The sequence below is a fragment of the Vigna unguiculata genome, unplaced genomic scaffold (genome assembly GCF_037176805.1).
Source record: "Vigna unguiculata cultivar grain cowpea cultivar isolate G323 ecotype 2 unplaced genomic scaffold, ASM3717680v1 ptg000252l, whole genome shotgun sequence".
Lineage (NCBI taxonomy): Eukaryota > Viridiplantae > Streptophyta > Magnoliopsida > Fabales > Fabaceae > Vigna > Vigna unguiculata.
The window spans coordinates 55,001-60,832 of record NW_028196888.1 but is presented as its reverse complement, the minus strand read 5'-3'; the positions used below and the strand labels follow the sequence as shown (position 1 = coordinate 60,832).

At 29.4% G+C, this 5,832-nt stretch overlaps 2 non-coding genes across 2 annotated transcripts; both read right to left on the bottom strand.

Moving 5' to 3' along the window:
- Positions 1-1,581: 1,581 nt before the first annotated feature.
- Positions 1,582-1,653, bottom strand: TRNAT-GGU (transfer RNA threonine (anticodon GGU)). Its single transcript has one exon. It is a non-coding gene; the product is annotated as a tRNA-Thr (tRNA).
- A 3,701-nt stretch (positions 1,654-5,354) lies between these two features.
- TRNAC-GCA (transfer RNA cysteine (anticodon GCA)) lies at positions 5,355-5,425 on the bottom strand. The gene has a single exon. It is a non-coding gene; the product is annotated as a tRNA-Cys (tRNA).
- Positions 5,426-5,832: the final 407 nt, after the last annotated feature.

Genomic DNA, 5,832 nt, shown 5'->3' with positions numbered 1-5,832 from the left:
GGAATACAGAAACAAAAACAGCAATTGGACCTGAGAATGCGATTGCATTATAAGGTCGCAATTGAACAGATCGAGCAAGTTCAAATTGACGTAACATGAAACCTATTAATCCGAAAGCACCGTGGAGAGCAACAAAAGTCCACAGACCGCCTAACTGACACCAACGGGTAAAATCTCCCTGTGCTTCAGGACCCCACAGTAACAACAAAGAGTGTGCTAAACTATTAGCGGGAGTGGAAACTGCAGCGGTTAAGAAGTTGCAGCCTTCTAAATAAGAACTTGCCAAGCCGTGAGTATACCATGAAGTTACAAAGGTCGTACCTGTAAACCAACCCCCCAAGGCGAAATAGGCGCAAGGAAAGAGTAATAGACCGGACCAACCCACAAAAACGAAACGGTCCCTCCGCAACCAGTCATCCATAATATCAAATAAATCATTTTCATCTTTGGTAAATTTACCAAGAGCTATAGTCATAGCGATCCTCCTATTCAACTACTTCAACCATTTCCCAACACCTCATAGAGCATTTTCAGAGATGGGACGGACCTTGATCATTTATCTCTATTCATTTCTCTCTCTATATATATATAGAATATATAAGTATACTTTCCCTTGTTTTCTAATCGGTTTCGAATAAAAAATCATTTATGGGTCTATTGATATCTAGGGCAAATCCATGAACTCGATGTGGTTATTCCTTATCTATTCTTAAAAATCTTCCAAGTCATCAATCATAAAATCTGCTATGACTCCAAAATCCGATAGAAATTTTTTTTTCAGAACTGTTCAAGAAACAAATGATCCCCTGTTTCACTTCTTATACCTAGCGGATCTTCAGACATATTTCTCTCCTTTCATCAAAGAAACTTATTCTTGAAGTTTGGTTGTGAATTGACTTCTATTTTGTCTAGGAAACTACTGTAGGATCATAGGTTTTCTAAATTTCTATTTCATTTACAGTTTTTTCTTTAGTATTTCATTTTTTTTTATAAATACTATAATAAAAAGAAAAAACTGTAAATGAAAGTTTTTGTCTCATATATATGAATTGCTGGAAAAATATCGTACACATCGATATGAAAAGAAACTATTTGATATGTGAAGACATAATTTAATGTATTTTTCTATTATTTCTATAAGATTCTATCTAATCTTATAGAAATAATAGAAATTTATGGAAAAAAATATGTTTCATTTTAATTTTAAAAAAACTTGTTTGGTGGAACTTGAAATTCGTATTAAGGCCCTTCTGAGTAAAGAAAAGGCATAACCTTTTTTCTTAGTTCAGAAACAAGAAGATTTCATTGGAAATATTCAGAGATTCTTAGGGAGTCTAAACGAAAAAAGTCTTAAAAAGAAAAAAAATTGTTCGAATTGAATCTTTATCAAATTTGAATATCAGAATAGTAGATATAAATATAATTCAACGGGTTAGGTCCACTTACTTTTTTTTATTTTTCCATTATTGAATTTTACACTTTTTCTTTTTTATTACAAATAGAAACTTTTTCAAAATATCAAGAATCTTTTTATTCTTCCTTCAAATAGAAAGACTATTGCTTTTGAAAAAAAAAGTAAAAAGCCCCTTATCGGATTTGAACCGATGACTTACGCCTTACCATGGCGTTACTCTACCACTGAGTTAAAAGGGCCCTTTTTCTTTCTTTCAATTTCTAAATAAGGAACTAGCATGACTAGTACATATATTTGTTACTGTGTATACTTATTCTATAAATTTATATAAATTATTTCTATAAATTTATATAAATTATATAAATTAAATGATATAAATGGGATTAGAATACATGTACATCAATATCTATTATTTGTATAATGACTCATCAAAGAACAAAAAATTGGATTTACCTAGTGAATAGAATATAGTTAAAAAAAAGAATTGATTAAGATTGGATTTGATCCATATCAAATATATTATTTCAAAATGGATTCTTGAAGTCATTCTAATCATAACACTAAATTCTTTTTATTGATACATAAATGTACTCACAAAATAAAATATTTCATCGAAACATTGATAAAATCGAATCATTGATAAAATGGATTCAATATGTTCTGTCCCTAAACCAAATTTTTATTTTTTTATTGAAAAATTCTATTTTCCAAAGTTTTTTTTCTTAGTATTAGATATAAATCTACCTATCGAATCTTAGTATTAGTAATAAATGATAGAAATGAAGTTTTAACCTCTCGTCCTTTGCAACAAACGAATCATTCCTGTGAAGAATTTTCTCTTTATTGGAACATTACTTCTTTTTTTTTCTTATTATGACTGGAATAAAAAAATTTAGAAATATAAATGATTAATAAAAAATTTCTATGGAATTATGAAAGAACGAAAAATATTTTTTTTTATCGAATCATATCATTATATTGACAATTGCAAAAAACTGTTCATACTATGAACGTAGTATAATGGCGGTCGGGCAAGTATGCCCCCATCGTCTAGTGGTTCAGGACATCTCTCTTTCAAGGAGGCAGCGGGGATTCGACTTCCCCTGGGGGTAGGGTGTTACGAAAGGAAGTTGATCAAAAATTTTCAATAAAAACTGAAATGTATTCTTCCTATTGTGCTGGGTCGATGCCCGAGCGGTTAATGGGGACGGACTGTAAATTCGTTGGCAATATGTCTACGCTGGTTCAAATCCAGCTCGGCCCAAGAATTTGCCGATCCACTATGAAATTCTATAACCCATTTATAGTTCTCTGGAAATGACTGATGTGCTATGATACGGAAGAATCAAAATATTAAACATATCTAAGGTTATTTCTTTTTTTTCTGTATTCCATATTTCTTTCCACAAATTCAAAATCTTGTTAATAATCGGTATTCATGTCAAGATCTGTAAGTAGAAAATATAAGGAAAAATTGAAAAAAAAAATATTTTTTTTTCATTGATTCAATTTTCAATCGATTTGTTAATAGAATAAGAATAAGAAACGGATTACGAGTAATTTGTGTCGATCTCACTAAAGTGGATATCGATATACATATCAATATATAAAAAAATGCGCTTTTTTCATTTACAACAAAAAGGTTCGAATCCGAAATAGAAAAAGAAAAGGTTTGACAGAAACGGTCCGTAAAAATATTTATACAGTACACCCCTTTCCCTGGGATTGTAGTTCAATTGGTCAGAGCACCGCCCTGTCAAGGCGGAAGCTGCGGGTTCGAGCCCCGTCAATCCCGTTGGATATAAATCCAAAAAAATAAAAAATAAATTCCTTTTTTGTGTATTTGTAGGGAATCAAATTGATAAACAAAATTTTATTTGGGGCCCCCCCCTGCTTTTTCATTTGTTTCGCCGAAAAAGGAAGGAAAGGGATTTTGGACTTTCATCAAGAATAAATGTTTTTTTGTTTTATTTAGTATGGATAAAAGATCTTCCTATGTTATACTATTTCATGAGTTGATTTGATAGCTCAGATTTTGTGATTCATGATATTGATCCGATTTGATATCATTGAAATCCAATTTATACCATTGTTGAAAGATTGAACATTTCTATGGGATTAAATCCCGAATTTTTTTTTTAGAAATTTAAGAGAAATAGAACATAATAAAGATTATGGAAGTAAATATTCTCGCATTTATTGCTACTGCACTGTTTATTCTAGTTCCTACTGCTTTTTTACTTATAATTTATGTAAAAACGGTAAGTAAAAGTGACTAATTTCACTGAAATATGATTTCTTCATTTTTATGAATGATTTAAAAAAATGATCGTACAATCAGCGTAATCCAGATAGTAGAAATCAATTTGATTTCTACTATCTGAGAATTGCGTCCAATTTTTTTTTTCAGATTCTTTTTACAAACAATTCCGGTATCTTAGGAAAAAAAGGGGGTAAAAAAACAGGAATGGTTATTACACGGTCCGCCATTTTCCATATATATATATATCTATATAACCAGGTTAAGCGTCAGTTCATCGAAATAGAAATTTTAAGAAAAATTTGATTGGAATAGGAATCCATTTCTTCTTCTTTTTGATTCCCTTGTTTTTCTCAAAATAGGAATATGGGAATAATGAAAATATTTGTTTGATTGAAAGAGTATTTTCAATTCCTATAAGATACATAGAATACATTACACTACTAAAATATAATAGAATCAAGATAGATTTTCTATTTGAACTCAATTAATTAGTATTAGTTTAAATGAAATATTTTCATTCAATAGTTTCGAAATTCAAAAATTCAGGTAGAAATCAACAAGGTTACTTGGATCCCTTAACTCAATTTTTAGTATCCCTATAGCCCACTTCTTCCCCATACTACGAGGGAAAGGGAAAATGAAAAAACTACCATTAAAGCAGCCCAAGCAATACTTACTATATCCATGTAAATTTTGTCTCCTATCTCTATAAATATGAAGGAACTATTTCATTATTTTTTCAAATTTTTTATTCTATTCTTTTTTTTGTATTATTCGCTAAAAATACTATACTATAATAGTGGAATTGCTATTACAGAGTCAAAAAAAGGATTCTGGGCTAACATCATTCACGAAAAACAAGAATTCATTCTATTTATTAGTTATTAGAACATCTAAAAAGTTTTTTTTGATTATTTTTAGTAAAATCATAAAACATTAAACATAAAAAAATTATAGGAAGTTATAAGTCAATGAATGTTACTACCAGGTGGGAATATTAAGATTTCTCTTTTATCATTTCCTTAAGGATTTCATAAAAAAAGAATCAAGACAGATTCATTTGCATACTTATACTCTTCTTTCTATTTGAAATAGTCCCTTAAATGTCTCCCAATTCGTTCTCTAAAATAATTAAAAAAACTTTTTTTCTTTTCTATTCGATTTTAGAATCAAAACTTTTTAATTTTATTAGAATATAGAATATGAAAATCTAAAGAATACTTTTTTTGAATATTACGAAAGCGAATTAGCTAAATTAAAGCTATTAAATAGAATTGATCTAAATAAATAATATTGATAAAATGTGGAAGCACTCATAAACTTTAAATTAGTCTGTATAGAAGGTTTTTCTTCTGCCTTTTCTCTACCTAAAAATGGACTTTCCTATCCGACTTATTCTTAATCCAATCTAATAAAAGACCCAGTCAGGAGACAGACACTACAATAGTTGTGTAGTGAACGAACTATCATTTCTAAATTTATGGATTCCTTTTCACTACTAGAATCTTTCCTTGAATTCGAGACAAAAATATTTACAACATTTTTTAAGCTACTGATGCTTATAATTTCGAATCAAACGCAATTCTCAAGACTCCTTTTCCCTCGCTTGCTTCTGTTGGAAAAAAAGTTTTCTAAAAAAACGTAATATAATCTTTCATTTACAGTTTCTTATCGATCAGGCGACACCCGGATTTGAACTGGGGAAAAAGGATTTGCAGTCCCCCGCCTTACCACTCGGCCATGCCGCCAATAAAAATATAGATATGAAGTTTTTGAGAATACTCCCCCCTTTTCTTTCTATTGAAAAATTGAAAAACAATCTTGAGACAAATCGCAACCGTTAACTATTCTTTTATGAATTATTCTTGAATATTTGAATAGAAATTTTTTTTTCTTAATGAGATCAGAAAATAAAAATTGATACATAACCAATCAATATTGCTTTTTTTTTTAACTTTGTTCATTCTAATTATAACAGCAACTTTCAATATATGTAAACCCTAGAATATCAATTTGATCTGTTACACAGATATTATCTAATCGAGTATCTTATCCATATCTATATAGATATAGAATACCAATACTATACGGTATTTTCAAGAAATTATCGTGCTTATTCTTTTTTTACAATTTTCAATAGAAAATTTGTAAAAAT